At 45.9% G+C, this 25,509-nt stretch overlaps 1 pseudogene; it reads right to left on the bottom strand.

Moving 5' to 3' along the window:
* Positions 1 to 11,520, bottom strand: part of LOC127922836 (G protein-coupled receptor 137Ba-like) — a 43,378-nt pseudogene extending 31,858 nt beyond the window's left edge.
* Between the last annotated feature and the right edge of the window lie 13,989 nt (positions 11,521 to 25,509).

The following is a 25,509-nucleotide window of genomic DNA, read 5'->3' as shown; positions in this document are numbered from 1 at the left end:
AAAAATAAAAATATGGTTGTAAATGCATTTACCGGTCATTCTGATATTAATGCTCGCTATGGGAACACAGGATGGCCGAGCAGTGATAGTTGTACATTTCCATCACTCGTTGTGTTGATTTCATCATGTCCATTAGGTGATGTTTTTACACTATAGAATCATATTGCAAGTGCACGCGCATTTGCAATATGTTTCAATGTGCATTTAACATATGAAATTTGACATGCTCAAAAATGCAAAATTGACTGGTCTGATGGACACAGGATGGCCGAGCAGTGATAGTTGTACATTTCCATCACTCGTTGTGTTGATTTCATCATGTCCATTAGGTGATGTTTTTTCACTATAGAATCATATTGCAAATGCACGTGCATTGTTGTGCAACTGGTAACCCAAAAATAAAAATATGGTTGTAAATGCATTTACAAAAATTCTGATATTAATGCTGCTATGGGAACACAGGATGGCCGGGCAGTGATAGTTGTACATTTCCATCACTCGTTGTGTTGATTTCATCATGTCCATTAGGTGATGTTTTTTCACTATAGAATCATATTGCAAGTGCACGCGCATTTGCAATATGTTTCAATGTGCATTTACCATATGAAATTTGACATGCTCAAAAATGCAAAATTGACTGGTCTGATGGACACAGGATGGCCGAGCAGTGATAGTTGTACATTTCCATCACTCGTTGTGTTGATTTCATCATGTCCATTAGGTGATGTTTTTTCACTATAGAATCATATTGCAAATGCACGTGCATTGTTGTGCAACTGGTAACCCAAAAATAAAAATATTGTAAATGCATTTAAAATTCAAAATGACTGGTCTGATGGAACACAGGATGGCCGGGCAGTGATAGTTGTACATTTCCATCACTCGTTGTGTTGATTTCATCATGTCCATTAGGTGATTTTTTTCACTATAGAATCATATTGTAAGTGCACGTGCATTTGCAATATGTTTCAATGTGCATTTACCATATGAAATTTGACATGCTCAAAAATGCAAAATTGACTGGTCTGATGAACACAGGATGGCTGAGCAGTGATAGTTGTACATTTCCATCACTCGTTGTGTTGATTTCATCATGTCCATTTGTTTATGTTTTCTCACTTTTGCAAAGTCACTGTGCATTTGCAATGTGGTTCAATGGGCAGGTACCATCACGAATTTGTCATGCTATAAAAATCCTGCAGGAATGTGAAATTGACTGGCCCGATGAACTCGGGATAGCTGGGCAGTGATTCTGGTTCATCTCCATGGCTCGTTAGGGTTGATTTCAGAATGTCACTTTTGGTGATGGTCCCTCTCCGTTTAAACATATTGCTAATGTACAAAAGTCAACTAGCAAGTCAGTGTCCATCAGTCAATTAGATGTCATTTTGACACCAAACTGATACCAATTGACACCAAACCCACTTTTTCCAACTCATTTAGAAGCCAACTATCATATATGTCAGAGCAGGCCCATAATTCACAGCGCCTTTAGTTTAAAACATAATAAAAACGTAAAACACATAGTTACGTTCTAGCTGCGGGTCCAGGTCAGACATTATGTGAAGGCCTATGTGAGGCGACCCCGAATCCCGAGTTTCGGCTCGATAGGTCCTTCGGTGCCCGAGTAAAACCCTAATTGGTGCTGAAAATCCACTTTTTCCATGCCTTGCTATGGGGTCCTTGAATGAGCTATCGGACCGAAACGTTGGGGTCCGTCTCTATGGGCCGAGCCGGTTCCAATGCACCTAGTCTTGTGTCTCTGAGACTTTTCTAAATGTCGCCATTTTCGTAATGGTCAAAATGAATTGAAATCATTGCAAATGTACGAGGCTATTTCTCGGTCCGAGAACCTTCTAGAGCCACCTAACTCACCACGCACTATCGACCCGAGGTCTAGAACAGGTTTCTAAAGTTTCGAACTCTAGGTCTGACGGTTCTTTTTTAGCTCGAACAAAGCTAACTATTGGAGGCACTGTCTGTCTCTACAAACCCCAATACGTCCCTCCTTCCAAGTTGTGTGTCTGTGTGATTTAGTTTTCCTTTGAAATTTTATGGGAAAAATGACTGATTTACAGTTCATGGGGTTGCCTAATCACACATATGAAGTTTTGGACAGATCTGACTTTTTAACCCCTCGAAACAGCCCCTGAGACACCAATTAAGGCACTTCCGGTTGGCACAGGAAGCTATAAGTCAACACATATCCTCACTGGGCTATGCTTTTACAGAATCCTGAGTTTTAAGTCCTTACGTTAAGAATTGACTGATTTACACAGGGTTTAATGCACTATGTCTATCAAACTGCAGGCAGGTAATGGAAAAACACTTTTAGGGTGATTTTAACCACTTCCGGTTGGTCCAGGAAGCTTAGAATCAACACAGGTAGACCTCACACTGGCCTGATGGACTGTTACCAAAGACAGGTTCATACGGCATTCATAACCCATATAGACCTCAGGTTGAATTTAGGGGTAAAGGCAATGTATTCCTATGGGGAGAGAAGTCAATGCAAACTCTTTGAAGTAAACACCTTCTTTTAACTATTAAGGGTTAATGCCACACGGTCAACGTTAGGCTTGCACGGATCGGAAGGACCTTAGGAACATACCTGAGGTCGAATTGTGCTTCTCACCCTAACGGTTCTCTCACTGTCACCCAAAAGCAAATGACGTTGTGGGGCAGGCTTCATTTTGGGCCTACTTTTCTAATGGTCGCTGCGCTCAGACCGAGCGAGCTACGGTCAAGCGGGATATCTCGTTGAACTCGGCACTGCCTAGACATTATGTTTATGCCATTGCCTGCTCTCTGTGTCTTTGAGAACCACACTTTTTCACTCCATCCTTGCTGTGTGTGCGTGTGAGAGCTTTTCTTTGACATCTGCTGGGAGAAATGACTGATTTACAGTTTAGGAGGGTTACCTGGTCACACATATGAAGTTTTGGAGAGATGTGACTTTTCTAACCCTTCAAAACAGACAGTGTGACCCAATTAAAGGCACTTCCGGTTGGCACAGGAAGCTATAAGTAAACACAGTCTTGATTGACATAGCCACTTACAGAATCCTGAGTTTTAAGTCTTTAAGTTAAGAATTGACTGATCTACACAGGGTTGAATGCACTATGTCTATCAAACTGCATGCAGTGTATGGATCAACACTGATAAGGTGATTTCAACCACTTCCGGTTGCTTCAGGAAGCTTATAATTGGCACAGGTAGACCTCATAGTGGTCTGATGGACTGTCATAGAAGACAGGTTCATAAGTCATTCATAACCCACATAGGCTTCAGGTTGAATTTAGGGGTGCAGGCAATGTATTCCTATGGGGAGAGAAGTCAATGCAAACTCTTTGAAGTAAACACCTTCTTTTAACTATTAAGGGTTAATGCCACATGGTCAAGGTTAGGCTTGCACGGATCAGGAGGACCTTAGGAACGTACCTGAGGTCGAATTGTGCTTCTCACCCTAACGGTTCTCTCACTGTCACCCAAAAGCAAATGACGTTGTGGGGCAGGCTTCATTTTGGGCCTACTTTTCTAATGGTCGCTGCGCTCAGACCGAGCGAGCTACGGTCAAGCGGGATATCTCGTTGAACTCGGCACGGCCTAGACATTATGTTTATGCCATTGCCTGCTCTCTGTGTCTTTAAGAACCACACTTTTTCACTCCATCCTTGCTGTGTGTGCGTGTGAGAGCTTTTCTTTGACATCTGCTGGGAGAAATGACTGATTTACAGTTCATGAGGGTTACCTAGTCACACATATGAAGTTTTGAAAAGATCTGACCTTTTTAACCCATGGAAACTGCCACTGTGACACCATTAAAGGCACTTCCGGTTGGCACAGGAAGCTATAAATAAACTCATATCATGATTGGGGTATGCCTTTACAGAATCCTGAGTTTTAAGTCTTTACGTTAAGAACTGAGTTATTTACGGAGGGTTTAGTGAGTGTGTGTTATTTCAGAAAATCATAGAAAATCACAGAAATCTCGCAGAGCTCCGCAGCACACTTTAAAAAGATTCGTAAGAACAACCTGCAACTGGATCTGTAACCGTTGAAAAAAAAAAAACACCTATCCGTGAACATCACCAAGGTGTCGTTGTACGATTTCTCTTAAATGACGATAGATAAATGGCTGGTTCTTTTTTATTGACACCGGAGGCTCCTTGACTTTGACGTGAAGTGGAAAAATAATTTCTCTATTTTCATTTTGGACCTTTAATCCCAGATAAATGGCCATAACTCAAAAACCGTTGAGGCCTAGACGCCATCTTGTTCGGGGCCAACTGCCCATTATGCCGCCCCCCTACGCTCACCGAGTTTCGGCTTCTAAATATTTTCAGTTTTCGAGATAAGGCCCCGTCGTGAATCGTGATGTTTTGTAGCAATAGCCATATGATTGCTTATGCCCTCTTGTGGGAATTTCCGGGACATGGGAAAAATGACATAAATCTTATTATTTTTGTAAACGGAAACCGAATGTCCGACAACGTTCATTTGATGACTTCCTGGTAGGTCCGGCCCTGCCGCTCGGCCCGACGCCGTCCGCGAATTTTACAAACGATTTCGGACGTCTAGTAAGGGACCGTACATTTGCAATATGGACTTTCTCACTAACCATACAGGTACTGCCGAATTCTTCCCTTAAGGTATGCTAGAGCCACTGACATCTGCTAGAGCCACTAACATCTGCTAGAGCCACTAACATCTGCTAGAGCCACTAACATCTGCTAGAGCCACTAACATCTGCTAGAGCCACTAACATCTGTTAGAGCCACTAACATCTGTTAGAGCCACTAACATCTGCTAGAGCCACTAACATCTGCTAGAGCCACTAACATCTGCTAGAGCCACTAACATCTGTTAGAGCCACTAACATCTGTTCGAGCCACTAACATCTGCTAGAGCCACTAACATCTGCTAGAGCCACTAACATCTGTTAGAGCCACTAACATCTGTTCGAGCCACTAACATATGTTCGAGCCACTAACATCTGTTAGAGCCACTAACATCTGCTAGAGCCACTAACATCTGCTAGAGCCACTAACATCTGCTAGAGCCACTAACATCTGCTAGAGCCACTAACATCTGCTAGAGCCACTAACATCTGTTAGAGCCACTAACATCTGCTAGAGCCACTAACATCTGCTAGAGCCACTAACATCTGCTAGAGCCACTAACATCTGCTAGAGCCACTAACATCTGCTAGAGCCACTAACATCTGTTAGAGCCACTAACATCTGCTAGAGCCACTAACATCTGCTAGAGCCACTAACATCTGCTAGAGCCACTAACATCTGTTAGAGCCACTAACATCTGCTAGAGCCACTAACATCTGCTAGAGCCACTAACATCTGCTAGAGCCACTAACATCTGTTAGAGCCACTGACATCTGCTAGAGCCACTAACATCTGCTAGAGCCACTAACATCTGTTAGAGCCACTAACATCTGCTAGAGCCACTAACATCTGCTAGAGCCACTAACATCTGTTAGAGCCACTAACATCTGCTAGAGCCACTAACATCTGCTAGAGCCACTAACATCTGCTAGAGCCACTAACATCTGCTAGAGCCACTAACATCTGTTAGAGCCACTAACATCTGCTAGAGCCACTAACATCTGCTAGAGCCACTAACATCTGCTAGAGCCACTAACATCTGTTAGAGCCACTAACATCTGTTAGAGCCACTAACATCTGCTAGAGCCACTAACATCTGCTAGAGCCACTAACATCTGTTCGAGCCACTAACATCTGTTAGAGCCACTAACATCTGTTCGAGCCACTAACATCTGCTAGAGCCACTAACATCTGCTAGAGCCACTAACATCTGCTAGAGCCACTAACATCTGCTAGAACCACTGACATCTGCTAGAGCCACTAACATCTGCTAGAGCCACTGACATCTGCTAGAGCCACTAACATCTGCTAGAGCCACTAACATCTGTTAGAGCCACTAACATCTGCTAGAGCCACTAACATCTGCTAGAGCCACTAACATCTGCTAGAGCCACTAACATCTGCTAGAGCCACTAACATCTGCTAGAGCCACTAACATCTGCTAGAGCCACTAACATCTGCTAGAGCCACTAACATCTGCTAGAGCCACTAACATCTGCTAGAGCCACTAACATCTGTTAGAGCCACTAACATCTGTTAGAGCCACTAACATCTGCTAGAGCCACTAACATCTGCTAGAGCCACTAACATCTGCTAGAGCCACTAACATCTGCTAGAGCCACTAACATCTGTTAGAGCCACTAACATCTGCTAGAGCCACTAACATCTGCTAGAGCCACTAACATCTGTTAGAGCCACTAACATCTGCTAGAGCCACTAACATCTGCTAGAGCCACTAACATCTGCTAGAGCCACTAACATCTGCTAGAGCCACTAACATCTGTTAGAGCCACTAACATCTGCTAGAGCCACTAACATCTGCTAGAGCCACTAACATCTGCTAGAGCCACTAACATCTGCTAGAGCCACTAACATCTGCTAGAGCCACTAACATCTGCTAGAGCCACTAACATCTGCTAGAGCCACTAACATCTGTTAGAGCCACTAACATCTGCTAGAGCCACTAACATCTGCTAGAGCCACTAACATCTGTTAGAGCCACTAACATCTGTTAGAGCCACTAACATCTGCTAGAGCCACTGACATCTGCTAGAGCCACTAACATCTGCTAGAGCCACTAACATCTGCTAGAGCCACTAACATCTGCTAGAGCCACTAACATCTGCTAGAGCCACTAACATCTGTTAGAGCCACTAACATCTGCTAGAGCCACTAACATCTGTTAGAGCCACTAACATCTGTTAGAGCCACTAACATCTGCTAGAGCCACTGACATCTGCTAGAGCCACTAACATCTGCTAGAGCCACTAACATCTGCTAGAGCCACTAACATCTGCTAGAGCCACTAACATCTGTTAGAGCCACTAACATCTGCTAGAGCCACTAACATCTGCTAGAGCCACTAACTGATACAAGTAATGCTTCTGTTGTAGGAGTGAGACATGTTCCTAGTCTTCAAACTAACTCTCTGTCTCTCCCACCAAACATCTCATCCCAACTCTCTTTCTCTCCCACCAAACAACTCATCCCAACTCTCTTTCTCTCCCACCAAACATCTCATCCCAACTCTCTTTCTCTCCCACCAAACATCTCATCCCAACTCTCTTTCTCTCCCACCAAACATCTCATCCCAACTCTCTTTCTCTCCCACCAAACATCTCATCCCAACTCTCTGTCTCTCCCACCAAACATCTCATCCCAACTCTCTGTCTCTCCCACCAAACATCTCATCCCAACTCTCTTTCTCTCCCACCAAACATCTCATCCCAACTCTCTTTCTCTCCCACCAAACATCTCATCCCAACTCTCTGTCTCTCCCACCAAACATCTCATCCCAACTCTCTTTCTCTCCCACCAAACATCTCATCCCAACTCTCTGTCTCTCCCACCAAACATCTCATCCCAACTCTCTGTCTCTCCCACCAAACATCTCATCCCAACTCTCTTTCTCTCCCACCAAACATCTCATCCCAACTCTTTCTCTACCACCAAACATCTCATCCCAACTCTCTTTCTCTCCCACCAAACATCTCATCCCAACTCTCTTTCTCTCCCACCAAACATCTCATCCCAACTCTCTGTCTCTCCCACCAAACATCTCATCCCAACTCTCTTTCTCTCCCACCAAACATCTCATCCCAACTCTCTGTCTCTCCCACCAAACATCTCATCCCAACTCTCTGTCTCTCCCACCAAACATCTCATCCCAACTCTCTTTCTCTCCCAACCAAACATCTCATCCCAACTCTCTGTCTCTCCCACCAAACATCTCATCCCAACTCTCTTTCTCTCCCACCAAACATCTCATCCCAACTCTTTCTCTTCCACCAAATGTCTCCAGTCTGAGCAGGTCCTTTAGCCACAATAGGACTCCAGTCTGAGCAGCACAATGATGAATCGTAAAGTGTTCTGTAGTCTCATTCGGTTTATGGAGCGTTTCACGAGCCAAGCTTTGAACAAATCCTAAACTAGACAAAACTATGTTGCAGCTTTTTGCTCCGGCGTCTGTGTCTGACTGCTGTGCCAAATGGTGGCCTTCACCCTGACCTCTGACCCCTGACCTCTCAGAGAGACATGAGCTGTGTTCAAATACGCATAGTAACGCACTAAGCGTACTATTTGTGATGTAAAATGAGTATGTACTATGTTGTATGCTTATTAGTCATAGTATGGATATAATTAGTATGCTAAAGGTTCCCGGATGTTGTACTACATCTGCCAAAATACGAAGTGTACAAGCATTGGACACATTTCCTTGCTTTTATGGCCATAATGCAATTCTTCAGAAAATGGGTGTGGCTTCACAACATTTTCAGATTTGAAGAAAATGGCGGAAAATATGCAACGAATGTTGAGTAATGTAATACTGTAATGAATTTTCAAATAAGTTACACATTATTGGGGCGGCAGGGTAGCCTAGTGGTTAGAGCATTGGACTAGTAACCGGAAGGTTGCGAGTTCAAACCCCCGAGCTGTCATTCTGCCCCTGAACAGGCAGTTAACCCACTGTTCCCAGGCCGTCATTGAAAATAAGAATTTGTTCTTAACTGACTTGCCTGGTTAAATAAAGGTAAACAACAACATTATGTTGTTGGCTGACTGTTTGTTAGCTACGCTGTCCTTATGAACCGCAAAGCATGTCATTACAGCAGTAATCAGTATGTATATTACCGGTATGTTAGCTAGCTCCCTAACGCTAGTTGTCTACTAATACATCGAACTTGCCAGTATATTAACTATATGTTATCTAACTAACTACCCAACGTTTATTGACATGATTATTTACGTCATTCTTAGCTAAGTGGTATAGTTGTTGTGCGTTCTCAATGGACATTCGGGTGCGTTTGTAAATTATCTTCTCTGATTTCAGAGCACTCTCGTCTGAGTGTGCCAGAGCGCAGAATAACTGATTAATTCATGAACGCTCAACACCCGTCTAATATGGCCGATGTCTGCAAAAAATATTAATTCAATTCTTGCCAGCATTACAGTTACAGTCACCAACGCTCTGGATAACATGAAAACAGCCTAGCCAGCTCTGCTAGGGAGAGTAAAATGGTCAGAGTGAAGTGTTCTCTCATTTGTGTCTGGAAGTAGTTAGCAGGTTAGCCAGTTAGCTTGGGTGCTTGACTGCCATTGTGAGGTCAGAATGCTCAGATCAACCCTACTCCTTGGCCAGAGCGTCCGGTGTGCGTTCTGAACGCTCTGAATTTACCTAAGGGCAATCTGACAACGCTTTGAATTTTTACAAACGCCCAGAGCGCATTCTGGCAATCCAGAGTGACTTTACGAACATAGCCAAAGTCGTAAAATGTCTAGCTAGTCATTTGTTATGCTAACAAGCTAGCAAGAGGTTGCATAGCAACAGCATCAGCTTCGGGTAGACAGGTAAAGCTAGTACGCTCAGCTGAAAGAACACCGATACTAAAATTAACTAATAGTCAGGGGACGATTTTAGCATGTAAATCTTGGTGAGGCAAACACTTTCTTTTTATGCCAGCAAAGCCACTACACAACACAACACTAAACAAAACATTCATTGCACTATAACGGTGACACACGGTGCCCACAAACTGTTAGGGCCTACATTACGCTGTCCCAACAGCAGTCCGAACACCTTACCATTGCTACACTATCAGCGGAGCCTTGTCTGGCAGCGAAACAGTTCATTCAGCCTCAACATTTAGGGAGCTGCCTCAGTCAGGAAAGCACTGATCTAGGCTGAAACACCTGCATTTAGGAGCTGCCTCAGTCAGGAAAGCACTGATCTAGGCTGAAGCACCTGCATTTAGGAGCTGCCTCAGTCAGGAAAGCACTGATCTAGGCTGAAACACCTGCATTTAGGAGCTGCCTCAGTCAGGAAAGCACTGATCTAGGCTGAAACACCTGCATTTAGGAGCTGCCTCAGTCGGGAAAGCACTGATCTAGGCTGAAACACCTGCATTTAGGAGCTGCCTCAGTCAGGAAAGCACTGATCTAGGCTGAAACACCTGCATTTTGGAGCTGCCTCAGTCAGGAAAGCAAAGAAGAGACCAAGTCTGCAGGTGGCTTTATTGACTCAATTATGTTGATGATTTTTTTTTTACATTATTTGCAAACTGATATGTGACACGTATTAATGCCAAAATAACATGCAAAACTGTGGGTCGCCACTGCTAAAAGTATATATTATGTCTTACACAGTATGTTGGTATGGGTTTTGGAACACAGCTATGGTCTCATCTCTGGCCTCAACAACCTACAACTTGACTGGTCTCATACATGTGGATCTGCTCCACTTGTAACAGTGTTGCTTCCCGTATGCCCAGAGCTGGGCCGAAAACAGAGGCCGTCGGCACACAACAACACTCACCACCCATTCTTGAGTCACAGTTGACGTCACTGCACGATATCGATAGATTTGCTACCAGTGCGCCATAGTTAACTAGCTAGCTATTTCACATGGACGACATTCACATGTGCTAAAACAGAGGCAGGGTCCACACAGAGACAGGGTGTACTGACTCACCTGTGCTAAACTCACCTGTGCGAAATAGAGGTTCATGAGGCTGAGGGTAAAGAACTGCAGGCATACAGGGTAACAGTAGAGCAGCCAGAAGGGGAATGGTCCCAGTGTGTTGGCTGTCACAAAGTTTCTGAAGTAGAAGGAGAAGAGGACGGCCCTCAACGCAGCCCACAGCAGACACAGGAAGAGAAACACTGTCTGGTAGCTGAACCTCTTGTGTTTGTAGCGCAGCACCATCCACAGCTGTAGATAGATGAAGATGAACAGCAGGGAGTAGAAGACAGTGTAGACCACAGTGAGACCTAGCTTCACATAAGGGGGTACAGCCGGGGTCAAGGTGGGGGGAGGGAGGGACTCGTTGGTACCCAGGGGAGACAGGAGGGATAGATCCCTCACCTGGGCCTCCATGACCACCTGGTCTGGCTGGTTCTCACTTGGTTTTCCCTGGATCTCCTGGGTACAGTGGGGGCTTCTTCTTCTCTCCCTGGATGTTATTACCAGGGTTTTCCCTGGATCTCCTGGGTACAGTGGGGGCTTCTTCTTCTCTCCCTGGATGTTTTTACCAGGGTTTTCCCTGGATCTCCTGGGTACAGTGGGGGCTTCTTCTTCTCTCCCTGGATGTTTTTACCAGGGTTTTCCCTGGATCTCCTGGGTACAGTGGGGGCTTCTTCTTCTCTCCCTGGATGTTTTTACCAGGGTTTTCCCTGGATCTCCTGGGTACAGTGGGGGCTTCTTCTTCTCTCCCTGGATGTTTTTACCAGGGTTTTCCCTGGATCTCCTGGGTACAGTGGGGGCTTCTTCTTCTCTCCCTGGATGTTTTTACCAGGGTTTTCCCTGGATCTCCTGGGTACAGTGGGGGCTTCTTCTTCTCTCCCTGGATGTTTTTACCAGGGTTTTCCCTGGATCTCCTGGGTACAGTGGGGGCTTCTTCTTCTCTCCTGGATGTTTTTACCAGGGTTTTCCTGGATCTCCTGGGTACAGTGGGGCTTCTTCTTCTCTCCCTGGATGTTTTTACCAGGGTTTTCCCTGGATCTCCTGGGTACAGTGGGGGCTTCTTCTTCTCTCCCTGGATGTTTTTACCAGGGTTTTCCCTGGATCTCCTGGGTACAGTGGTGGCCTCTTCTTCTCTCCTGGATGTTTTTACCAGGGTTTTCCCTGGATCTCCTGGGTACAGTGGGGGCCTCTTCTTCTCTCCTGGATGTTTTTACCAGGGTTTTCCCTGGATCTCCTGGGTACAGTGGGGGCTTCTTCTTCTCTCCTGGATGTTTTTACCAGGGTTTTCCCTGGATCTCCTGGGTACAGTGGGGGCTTCTTCTTCTCTCCCTGGATGTTTTTACCAGGGTTTTCCCTGGATCTCCTGGGTACAGTGGGGCTTCTTCTTCTCTCCTCTTCTTTCTTCCTTCTCTTCCTCTCCTTCGGTGCACTGTAGTGACGGTTCCTCCTCTCACGAGCCGTCCTCTGTCTCTCTCTTTCAGCCTGGGCTACAGCAGGACAACACAGACACAGCTCTCTCTCTTTCGCCTCACAGAGCAGGAGGCAGAGAGAGTGAATGCGCAGAGAGAAATGGTGTGAGTGAATGGGGGTGTCAGGCTCTAAGAGGAAAGAAAAGAATGGAGGGCGAATGGAGGAGAAGAGGAGAAGTGGAGGAGGGGGTATAAAGAATAACAAGCTAGACTTCCTGCAGCAGGGAGAGGAGAGCCGAGCCAGTGGCTGAACTCTGAGGCACATGATCTGTGTGGAGAATGAGGTGTTTATCAGGCGACAGGCTGGAGGCTGGGTCTGTGGACAGGAAGCTACAGTTACAGTACAGTAGGCTGTGCTGGACTTTGAGTTGAGAGAGAGAAGAGAAGTGGGGAGAGAGGAAGAGGGCAATCCATTCCCTGGTTCATTACGCTATACGCTACGTACTCAGCTGACGCAGGCTACTGTACCTTTAACCCTGGACTGGAGCTTCCCACCACTAACCGACTGAACCCCTGGGACTGGAGCTTCCCACCACTGACTGAACTCCTCTGGGACTGGAGCTTCCCACTACTGACTGAACTCCTCTGGGACTGGAGCTTCCCACCACTGACTGAACTCCTCTGGGACTGGAGCTTCCCGCCACTGATTGACTGAACTCCTCTGGGACTGGAGCTTCCCACCACTGACTGAGCTCCTCTGGGACTGGAGCTTCCCACTACTGACTGAACTCCTCTGGGACTGGAGCTTCCCACCACTGACTGACTGAACTCCTCTGGGACTGGAGCTTCCAACCACTGACTGAGCTCCTCTGGGACTGGAGCTTCCCACCACTGACTGAGCTCCTCTGGGACTGGAGCTTCCCACCACTGACTGAACTCCTCTGGGACTGGAGCTTCCCACTACTGACTGAACTCCTCTGGGACTGGAGCTTCCCACCACTGACTGACTGAACTCCTCTGGGACTGGAGCTTCCCACTACTGACTGAACTCCTCTGGGACTGGAGCTTCCCACTACTGACTGAACTCCTCTGGGACTGGAGCCTCCCACTACTGACTGAACTCCTCTGGGACTGGAGCTTCCCACTACTGACTGAACTCCTCTGGGACTGGAGCTTCCCACTACTGACTGAACTCCTCTGGGACTGGAGCCTCCCACTACTGACTGAACTCCTCTGGGACTGGAGCTTCCCACTGACTGACTGAACTCCTCTGGGACTGGAGCTTCCCACCACTGATTGACTGAACTCCTCTGGGACTGGAGCTTCCCACCACTGACTGACTGAACTCCTCTGGGATTGGAGCTTCCCACCACTGACTGAACTCCTCTGGGACTGGAGCTTCCCACTACTGACTGAACTCCTCTGGGACTGGAGCTTCCAACCACTGACTGAACTCCTCTGGGACTGGAGCTTCCCACTACTGACTGAACTCCTCTGGGACTGGAGCTTCCCACTACTGACTGAACTCCTCTGGGACTGGAGCTTCCCACCACTGACTGAACTCCCTGGGACTGGAGCTTCCAACCACTGACTGAACTCCTCTGGGACTGGAGCTTCCCATCACTGACTGACTGAACTCCTCTGGGACTGGAGCTTCCCACCACTGACTGAACTCCTCTGGGACTGGAGCTTCCCACTACTGACTGACTGAACTCCCCTGGGACTGGAGCTTCCCACTACTAACTGAACTCCTCTGGGACTGGAGCTTCCAACCACTGACTGAACTCCTCTGGGACTGGAGCTTCCCACTACTGACTGAACTCCTCTGGGACTGGAGCTTCCCACCACTGACTGAACTCCCCTGGGACTGGAGCTTCCAACCACTGACTGAACTCCTCTGGGACTGGAGCTTCCCATCACTGACTGACTGAACTCCTCTGGGACTGGAGCTTCCAACCACTGACTGAACTCCTCTGGGACTGGAGCTTCCAACCACTACTGACTGACTGAACTCCCCTGGGACTGGAGCTTCCCACTACTGACTGACTGAACTCCCCTGGGACTGGAGCTTCCCACTACTAACTGAACTCCTCTGGGACTGGAGCTTCCAACCACTGACTGAACTCCTCTGGGACTGGAGCTTCCCACTACTGACTGAACTCCTCTGGGACTGGAGCTTCCCACCACTGACTGAACTCCCCTGGGACTGGAGCTTCCAACCACTGACTGAACTCCTCTGGGACTGGAGCTTCCCACTACTGACTGACTGAACTCCCCTGGGACTGGAGCTTCCCACTACTAACTGAACTCCTCTGGGACTGGAGCTTCCAACCACTGACTGCACTCCTCTGGGACTGGAGCTTCCCACTACTGACTGAACTCCTCTGGGACTGGAGCTTCCCACCACTGACTGAACTCCTCTGGGACTGGAGCTTCCAACCACTGACTGAACTCCTCTGGGACTGGAGCTTCCCATCACTGACTGACTGAACTCCTCTGGGACTGGAGCTTCCAACCACTGACTGAACTCCTCTGGGACTGGAGCTTCCCACCACTGACTGAGCTCCTCTGGGACTGGAGCTTCCCACTACTGACTGAACTCCTCTGGGACTGGAGCTTCCAACCACTGACTGAACTCCTCTGGGACTGGAGCTTCCACCACTACTGACTGACTGAACTCGGAGCCGCCCCAGATCGGATGGCTTTATTATCATGAAGATATTTTGTTTCACGAAGCCAACCAAACATGTATTTGTTGTGCTCTTATGTCTCTCTGTTTGTGTGATTCCGGTTCTATTGTGGTTGCAGTAGAACATTCATTACATAGAACCTACTTTGCTTTCAGGGTTCTGTACAGACCCAGTCTAAGCTGCTCTCCAGGACTAGACGTAATGTGTCCGGGAAACCGGCCAGATGAATTCCAGAGGCATGACCAGGAGCAGGGGAACTCGGACCAGGGGACTGTGTTGGCTGGAGGGTCTCTCTCCAACCCAGAGTGCTTTGGGCTGTCCAGAGAGTACAGAAAGAACGCTAGCAGGAGCAGGGGAACTCGGACCAGGGGACTGTGTTGGCTGGAGGGTCTCTCTCCAACCCAGAGTGCTTTGGGCTGTCCAGAGAGTACAGAAAGAACGCTAGCAGGAGCAGGGGAACTCGGACCAGGGGACTGTGTTGGCTGGATTGTCTCTCTCAACCCAGAGTGCTTTGGGCTGTCAGAGAGTACAGAACGCTAGCAGGAGCAGGGGAACTCGGACCAGGGGACTGTGTTGGCTGGAGGGTCTCTCTCCAACCCAGAGTGCTTTGGGCTGTCCAGAGAGTACAGAACGCTAGCAGGAGCAGGGGAACTCGGACCAAGGGACTGTGTTGGCTGAAGGGTCTCTCTCCAACCCAGAGTGCTTTGGGCTGTCCAGAGAGTACAGAACGCTAGCAGGAGCAGGGTTTGTTATGGTTGGTATATTTTCGTGTCACAGGACGACAGGGGCATGTGAATGTCAGGACAGTCATGGTCTAGGGGTCAGTTTAAATGACCTTTGACTCGGTCAGTAAATGTTTACTGTCTCAGAAACGTTCATTGCTCAGACGACAGACAGCAGGAATGAGGCCCTGGTAATTAATTGTCCTGCGCTCGTAAAGACACTCAAGGTCTCCCTACCAATTGGCACTTTCTTCCCTTCGTATTTTTGTAATTGTATTTATTATGTATCCCCATTAGCTCCTGCCAAGGCAGCAGCTACTCTTCCTGGGGTTTATTATGTATCCCCATTAGGTCCTGCCAAGGCAGCAGCTACTCTTCCTGGGGTTTATTATGTATCCCCATTAGCTCCTGCCAAGGCAGCAGCTACTCTTCCTGGGGTTTATTATGTATCCCCATTAGCTCCTGCCAAGGCAGCAGCTACTCTTCCTGGGGTTTATTATGTATCCCCATTAGCTCCTGCCAAGGCAGCAGCTACTCTTCCTGGGGTTTATTATGTATCCCCATTAGTTCCTGCCAAGGCAGCAGCTACTCTTCCTGTTGGTTTATTATGTATCCCCATTAGTTCCTGCCAAGGCAGCAGCTACTCTTCCTGGGGTTTATTATGGATCCCCATTAGTTCCTGCCAAGGCAGCAGCTACTCTTCCTGTTGGTTTATTATGTATCCCCATTAGTTCCTGCCAAGGCAGCAGCTACTCTTCCTGGGGTTTATTATGCATCCCCATTAGTTCCTGCCAAGGCAGCAGCTACTCTTCCTGGGGTTTATTATGGATCTCCATTAGTTCCTGCCAAGGCAGCAGCTCCTCTTCCTGGGGTTTATTATGGATCCCCATTAGTTCCTGCCAAGGCAGCAGCTACTCTTCCTGGGGTTTATTATGGATCCCCATTAGTTCCTGCCAAGGCAGCAGCTACTCTTCCTGGGATTTATTATGCATCCCCATTAGTTCCTGCCAAGGCAGCAGCTACTCTTCTTGGGGTTTATTATGTATCCCCATTAGTTCCTGCCAAGGCAGCAGCTACTCTTCCTGGGGTTTATTATGGATCCCCATTAGTTCCTGCCAAGGCAGCAGCTACTCTTCCTGGGATTTATTATGCATCCCCATTAGTTCCTGCCAAGGCAGCAGCTACTCTTCTTGGGGTTTATTATGTATCCCCATTAGTTCCTGCCAAGGCAGCAGCTACTTTTCCTGGGGTTTATTATGGATCCCCATTAGTTCCTGCCCAGGCAGCAGCTACTCTTCCTGGGTCCGGCAAAATTAAGTCTGTTATACAATTTTTTAAAACTTTACAATACATTCACAACATATTTATCAACACATTAAGTGTGTGCCCTCAGGCCCCTACTCTACATATCTACGACACATAATCCATGTGTATGTGTGTGTATAGTGTGTATGTTATCATGTGTGTATGCATGTGCACTACTATAAAAGGGCCCTATGCACAGCCTCAAACAAACTGTTTAGTATACCAGCCACTGGGGCAGTTAGATATATATACCAGCCACTGGGGCAGTTAGATATATACCAGCCACTGGGGCAGTTAGATATAAGATATATACCAGCCACTGGGGCAGTTAGATATAAGACATATACCAGCCACTGGGGCAGTTAGATATAAGATATATACCAGCCACTGGGGCAGTTAGATATATACCAGCCACTGGGGCAGTTAGATATAAGACATATACCAGCCACTGGGGCAGTTAGATATAAGATATATACCAGCCACTGGGGCAGTTAGATATAAGATATATACCAGCCACTGGGGCAGTTAGATATATGATATATACCAGCCACTGGGGCAGTTAGATATAAGATATATACCAGCCACTGGGGCAGTTCGATATAAGATATATATATACCAGTTCCACTGGGGCAGTTCGATATAAGATATATACCAGCCACTGGGGCAGTTCGATATAAGATATATACCAGCCACTGGGGCAGTTCGATATAAGATATATACCAGCCACTGGGGCAGTTCGATATAAGATATATACCAGCCACTGGGGCAGTTCGATATAAGATATATACCAGCCACTGGGGCAGTTCGATATAAGATATATACCAGCCACTGGGGCAGTTCGATATAAGATATATACCAGCCACTGGGGCAGTTAGATATAAGATATAAGCCATAGTTAGATACCAGCCACTGGGGCAGTTCGATATAAGATATATACCAGCCACTGGGGAAGTTCGATATAAGATATATACCAGCCACTGGGGCAGTTCGATATAAGATATATACCAGCCACTGGGGCAGTTAGATATAAGATATATACCAGCCACTGGGGCAGTTCGATATAAGATATATATATACCAGCCACTGGGGCAGTTCGATATAAGATATATACCAGCCACTGGGGCAGTTCGATATAAGATATATACCAGCCACTGGGGCAGTTCGATATAAGATATATATATACCAGCCACTGGGGCAGTTAGATATAAGATATATACCAGCCACTGGGGCAGTTCGATATAAGATATATATATACCAGCCACTGGGGCAGTTCGATATAAGATATATACCAGCCACTGGGGCAGTTCGATATAAGATGGTCCTTCTGTGGCTCAGTTGGTAGAGCATGGCGCTTGTAACGCCAGGGTAGTGGGTTCGATTCCCGGGACCACCCATACGTAGAATGTATGCACACATGACTGTAAGTCGCTTTGGATAAAAGCGTCAGCTAAATGGCATATATTATTATTATTATAAGATATATACCAGCCACTGGGGCAGTTCGATATAAGATATATACCAGCCACTGGGGCAGTTAGATATAAGATATATACCAGCCACTGGGGCAGTTCGATATAAGATATATACCAGCCACTGGGGCAGTTCGATATAAGATATATACCAGCCGTGTTTTTACCAGCCAAAATATATAATTACACAAAGAAATACAAAAAAACAGATGAGCATGTTTAGTAATGTTTCTAATACAATAAATGTATTACTAGTCAGAAGTAATGTGGTATTTTCCTCAATGTAATTGAATATTATGTACCTTAGTGTTTTAACCAGAATATCCCAGAGGAACATGCTCAGCTGCCCCTTTAAGGCTACCTCGTCCTCAAGTGTGCGACATTAATCTCTTCTCTAGCAGTGGAAGGAAACCTAAACGGCGAAAAGCAATCTAGTTTATGAAGAAGACTATGTAAATAGAAACACAGGGACAAAGTCTCACTGAAGTAGAGTTTCGAGTAAATTAGACCAACTGTTGTGCCTGCACACATTGCTTCTAAAAACAAGTCTTTCAACACGTAACTCACAGTGTTGCTGCGCGATGTGGGATATATCTATAACGTTAGGATTCACATTCTTTGTTCGTTACCAGCATGAAACAAAACGACACAAATACTGAGAAAACAGCTACTGCAGCATTCATTTACCTATAAATCGCAACGCGTACGTGTGGCCATACTTGACTTGACTATTGTATGAAACGCTCACACTGTAGAAGCCAATGCCAAGACCTGCTACACACATTTGGAAGGTGGCAGACGGTCATTTTAGGTTCTGGTCTAAAGTAGTGCACTATATAGGGAATAGCATTTGGCATCGATAGTTTCTGTTACTGTTAGGACATCCAGAACTGTAAAGAGAGCTGTTCTGTTCTGATTGGCTCTATGCGGGTTAATAAAGAATCACATACACTATATTTATCAAGTATTTGCCAGTTGTTCACTGAAGAATTGCGACATCTCTTAGATTTACACAGCGGATGTGACTCATACTGTACAAAATCATGTGTCTCTACTGTCTACTAACTGTGTTGACAGGAAGCATATGTCCCAAATGGCACCATATTCCCTATCTAGAGCACTACTTTAGACCAGGGCCCTCACCATATTCCCTATCTAGAGCACTACCTTAGACCAGGGCCCTCACCATATTCCCTATCTAGAGCACTACTTTAGACCAGGGCCCTCACCATATTCCCTATATAGTGCACTACTTTAGACCAGGGCCCTCACCATATTCCCTATCTAGAGCACTACTTTAGACCAGGGCCCTCACCATATTCCCTATATAGTGCACTACTTTAGACCAGGGCCCTCACCATATTCCCTATCTAGAGCACTACTTTAGACCAGGGCCCTCACCATATTCCCTATATAGTGCACTACTTTAGACCAGGGCCCTCACAATATTCCCTATCTAGTGCACTACTTTAGACCAGGGCCCTCACCATATTCCCTATCTAGTGCACTACTTTAGACCAGGGCCCTCACCATATTCCCTATCTAGTGCACTACTTTAGACCAGGGCCCTCACCATATTCCCTATCTAGTGCACTACTTTAGACCAGGGCCCTCACCATATTCCCTATCTAGTGCACTACTTTAGACCAGGGCCCTCACCATATTCCCTATCTAGTGCACTACTTTAGACCAGGGCCCTCACCATATTCCCTATCTGGGGGTTCTGGTCTAAAGTAGTGCACTATATAGGGAATAGCATTTGGCATCGATAGTTTCTGTTACTGTTAGGACATCCAGAACTGTAAAGAGAGCTGTTCTGTTCTGATTGGCTCTATGCGGGTTAATAAAGAATCACATACACTATATTTATCAAGTATTTGCCAGTTGTTCACTGAAGAATTGCGACATCTCTTAGATTTACACAGCGGATGTGACTCATACTGTACAAAATCATGTGTCTCTACTGTCTACTAACTGTGTTGACAGGAAGCATATGTCCCAAATGGCACCATATTCCCTATCTAGAGCACTACTTTAGACCAGGGCCCTCACCATATTCCCTATCTAGAGCACTACTTTAGACCAGGGCCCTCACCATATTCCCTATCTAGAGCACTACTTTAGACCAGGGCCCTCACCATATTCCCTATATAGTGCACTACTTTAGACCAGGGCCCTCACCATATTCCCTATCTAGAGCACTACTTTAGACCAGGGCCCTCACCATATTCCCTATATAGTGCACTACTTTAGACCAGGGCCCTCACCATATTCCCTATCTAGAGCACTACTTTAGACCAGGGCCCTCACCATATTCCCTATATAGTGCACTACTTTAGACCAGGGCCCTCACCATATTCCCTATCTAGTGCACTACTTTAGACCAGGGCCCTCACCATATTCCCTATCTAGTGCACTACTTTAGACCAGGGCCCTCACCATATTCCCTATCTAGTGCACTACTTTAGACCAGGGCCCTCACCATATTCCCTATCTAGTGCACTACTTTAGACCAGGGCCCTCACCATATTCCCTATCTAGAGCACTACTTTAGACCAGGGCCCTCACCATATCCCCTATCTAGTGCACTACTTTAGACCAGGGCCCTCACCATATTCCCTATCTAGTGCACTACTTTAGACCAGGGCCCTCACCATATTCCCTATCTAGTGCACTACTTTAGACCAGGGCCCTCACCATATTCCCTATCTAGTGCACTACTTTAGACCAGGGCCCTCACCATATTCCCTATCTAGAGCACTACTTTAGACCAGGGCCCTCACCATATTCCCTATCTAGAGCACTACTTTAGACCAGGGCCCTCACCATATTCCCTATCTAGAGCACTACTTTAGACCAGGGCCCTCACCATATTCCCTATCTAGAGCACTACTTTAGACCAGGGCCCTCACCATATTCCCTATCTAGAGCACTACTTTAGACCAGGGCCCTCACCATATTCCCTATATAGTGCACTACTTTAGACCAGGGCCCTCACCATATTCCCTATCTAGAGCACTACTTTAGACCAGGGCCCTCACCATATTCCCTATCTCGAGCACTACTTTAGACCAGGGCCCTCACCATATTCCCTATCTCGAGCACTACTTTAGACCAGGGCCCTCACCATATTCCCTATCTAGTGCACTACTTTAGACCAGGGCCCTCACCATATTCCCTATCTAGTGCACTACTTTAGACCAGGGCCCTCACCATATTCCCTATCTAGAGCACTACTTTAGACCAGGGCCCTCACCATATCCCCTATCTAGTGCACTACTTTAGACCAGGGCCCTCACCATATTCCCTATCTAGTGCACTACTTTAGACCAGGGCCCTCACCATATTCCCTATCTAGTGCACTACTTTAGACCAGGGCCCTCACCATATTCCCTATCTAGTGCACTACTTTAGACCAGGGCCCTCACCATATTCCCTATCTAGAGCACTACTTTAGACCAGGGCCCTCACCATATTCCCTATCTAGAGCACTACTTTAGACCAGGGCCCTCACCATATTCCCTATCTAGAGCACTACTTTAGACCAGGGCCCTCACCATATTCCCTATCTAGAGCACTACTTTAGACCAGGGCCCTCACCATATTCCCTATCTAGAGCACTACTTTAGACCAGGGCCCTCACCATATTCCCTATCTAGTGCACTACTTTAGACCAGGGCCCTCACCATATTCCCTATCTAGTGCACTACTTTAGACCAGGGCCCTCACCATATTCCCTATCTAGAGCACTACTTTAGACCAGGGCCCTCACCATATTCCCTATCTCGAGCACTACTTTAGACCAGGGCCCTCACCATATTCCCTATCTCGAGCACTACTTTAGACCAGAGCCCAAAGGACTATATGGGGAATAGGTTGCCATTTGGGACAATGGGGGTGTTTATCTGCACCCTTCCTCTTTAATGTTGCATTTATAAACAAGACAACGGCTGTGGTCCAACAAAAACATGAGGGGAGACAGAGAGAACGGGAGAGAGGGGAGAGACAGAGAGAACGGGAGAGAGGAGAGAGAACGGGAGAGAGGGGAGGGAGGGAGAGAATGGGAGAGAGGAGAGAGAGTGAGACAGAGAGAATGGGAGAGAGAGGAGAGAGAGAGAATGGGAGAGAGAGGAGAGAGAGAGAACGGGAGAGAGGAGAGAGAGAGACAGAGAGAACGGGAGAGAGAGGAGAGAGAGAGAACGGGAGAGAGGAGAGAGAGAGAGAGAACGGGAGAGAGAGGAGAGAGAGAACGGGAGAGAGGAGAGAGAGAGAACGGGAGAGAGAGGAGAGAGAGAACGGGAGAGAGAGAGAACGGGAGAGAGAGACAGAGACAGAGAGAACGGGAGAGAGGAGAGAGAGAGAACGGGAGAGAGAGAGAGAGAGAGAACGGAAAGAGAGGAGAGAGGAGAGAGAGAGAACGGGAGAGAGGAGAGAGAGAGAACGGGAGAGAGAGAGAGACAGAGAACGGGAAAGAGAGGAGAGAGAGAGAACGGGAGAGAGAGGAGAGAGAGAGTGAGACAGAGAGGGAGGGAGAGATACAGAGAGAGAGAGATTTTGCCCTTGTGTCCACAGTTTTCGATCCATTTTTTAAAAATCCTATCAGTTTTCCACGTTTACGTCGTCACATAGATTTTATTGTTGTTGAAATGACGTGGAAACAACGCTGATTCAACAACATGGCAGCCCAGTGGGAGTGGACTGGTTCCCAGGCAACATGGCAGCCCAGTGGGAGTGGACTGGTTCCCAGGCAACATGGCAGCCCAGTGGGAGTGGACTGGTTCCCAGGCAACATGGCAGCCCAGTGGGAGTGGACTGGTTCCCAGGCAACATGGCAGCCCAGTGGGAGTGGACTGGTTCCCAGGCAACATGGCAGCCCAGTGGGAGTGGACTGGTTCCCAGGCAACATGGCAGCCCAGTGGGAGTGGACTGGTTCCCAGGCAACATGGCAGCCCAGTGGGAGTGGACTGGTTCCCAGGCAACATGGCAGCCCAGTGGGAGTGGACTGGTTCCCAGGCAACATGGCAGCCCTGTGGTGCCTTGGCGACTCATAAATAACTGGCTGACCGTTACGGGACATGACTGACCTCAGAATGATGTCAACTCAATCAGAGGGGTTCCAACGTCACCATAACGTTTCAACTTCACTATTTAGCCACACAGTGATTGTAAACAATCTCAGCATCTTGGCTTTGATTGATGTTATTTAAAAAATATCCTACTCTTGAGTCTCACAAACCATCTCAGAAAAGGCTCTAGGAATCCTGTTAAAACCTTCTTTAAAACAACAAAAAGCTTCCCAGCTCAGAGTAGGTTGATGTTAAAACACTGTCCAGACAAAGTCTGCGCCAGGAGTGAAATCAGCCCCTGAAAGTTTATCTCAGCTGGTAGTCAAGACAGTTTGAGGTACCGCAAAGGAAAGATGATGACGCTCATTGACAATGTTGAAAATGATGGGGAATAACCAATCATGATGAGACATCAGCTGCTGTGAACTCTATCACACTTCCGAACCACAGTGAAAGTGACTGTACATTAAATGGTGCAATGGTAAAACGCCGGATGTAATTATTGCCAAATATGTTAGCATGCATAATATAAACAGTACCAGTCAAAAGTTTGGACAAACCGACTCATTCAAGGGTTTTACTTTATTTGGACAATTTTCTACATTGTAGAATAATAGTGAAGACATCAAAACAAATCAAATAACACATATGGAATCATACAGTAACCAAAAAAGTGTTAAACAAATCGAAATATATTTTATATTTGAGATTCTTCTGAGTTTATTTCTTCACCTCGTCAGTCTGACACCTTTTCGGGGCGTGGCACAATTTATAAGAGATAGATTCTCTTATACCTCCTAAAATCACATTCCTATCTTTAAAAAATAATGTCAGAATTATTCATATTATATGCACAACGTAAAGGATGGAGACTTCATACCCGTAGTGTAAATACTTCCAGTATTTCCTTGATAATCTTTTTAATGACATCACAAAATAAAACCCAGTATGACATTCGCTCCCCACTGACAATACCCCACAAAATAAAACCCAGTATGACATTCGCTCCCCACTGACAATACCCCACAAAATAAAACCCAGTATGACATTCGCTCCCCACTGACAATACCCCACAAAATAAAACCCAGTATGACATTCGCTCCCCACTGACAATACCCCACAAAATAAAACCCAGTATGACATTCGCTCCCCACTGACAATACCCCACATTCTTATGTTATTATTGTTTCCGGTATTCACGTTTGACCGTTAGAGCTTTGCTGGGAAAACTGTCTGTGAAACAAAGAACATTCCTTGAGTCAAATACTGGAGGGGGAGATAAAGTCTCCTTCTGTAAGTTATGACAGGGTGTGAAGTGTCAACCCCCCCTCCCCCCTTAGTTAAATCGTTAGTTAAATCATTAGTTAAATCATTAGTTAAATTGTTAGTTAAATCATTAGTTAAATCATTAGTTAAATCGTTAGTTAAATGGTTAGTTAAATCATTAGTTAAATCATTAGTTAAATCGTTAGTTAAATCATTAGTTAAATCGTTAGTTAAATCATTAGTTAAATCATTAGTTAAATCGTTAGTTAAATCGTTAGTTAAATGGTTAGTTAAATCGTTAGTTAAATCGTTAGTTAAATAGTTAGTTAAATCGTTAGTTAAATCGTTAGTTAAATCGTTAGTTAAATCGTTAGTTAAATGGTTAGTTAAATCGTTAGTTAAATCGTTAGTTAAATCGTTAGTTAAATAGTTAGTTAAATCGTTAGTTAAATCGTTAGTTAAATCGTTAGTTAAATAGTTAGTTAAATAGTTAGTTAAATAGTTAGTTAAATAGTTAGTTAAATAGTTAGTTAAATAGTTAGTTCAATTATTAGTTAAATAGTTAGTTAAATTATTAGTTAAACAGTTAGTTAAATAGTTAGTTAAACAGTTAGTTAAACAGTTAGTTAAATAGTTAGTTAAATAGTTAGTTAAATAGTTGATTAAACAGTTAACCAAATAGCTATCCGGATGATCTGTATTCATCCTATTTGCACTAACTTTAAACCACATTCACATACACTGATGCTACTGTTACCTGTCTGTCACTTTATTCATAGATATCAATTACCCCGTGACCCTGCACATTGACTCTGTACTGACAACCCCTTGTATATAGCCTGGTTATCAGTACTCATTGACTCTGTACTGACAACCACTTGTATATAGCCTAGATATCAATTACCTCGTGACCCTGCACATTGACTCTGTACTGATAACCCCTTGTATATAGCCTGGTTATCAGTACTCATTGACTCTGTACTGACAACCACTTGTATATA

This window comes from Oncorhynchus keta, unplaced genomic scaffold (genome assembly GCF_023373465.1).
Source record: "Oncorhynchus keta strain PuntledgeMale-10-30-2019 unplaced genomic scaffold, Oket_V2 Un_contig_2735_pilon_pilon, whole genome shotgun sequence".
Lineage (NCBI taxonomy): Eukaryota > Metazoa > Chordata > Actinopteri > Salmoniformes > Salmonidae > Oncorhynchus > Oncorhynchus keta.
This window is presented reverse-complemented; position numbering and strand designations above follow the sequence as displayed.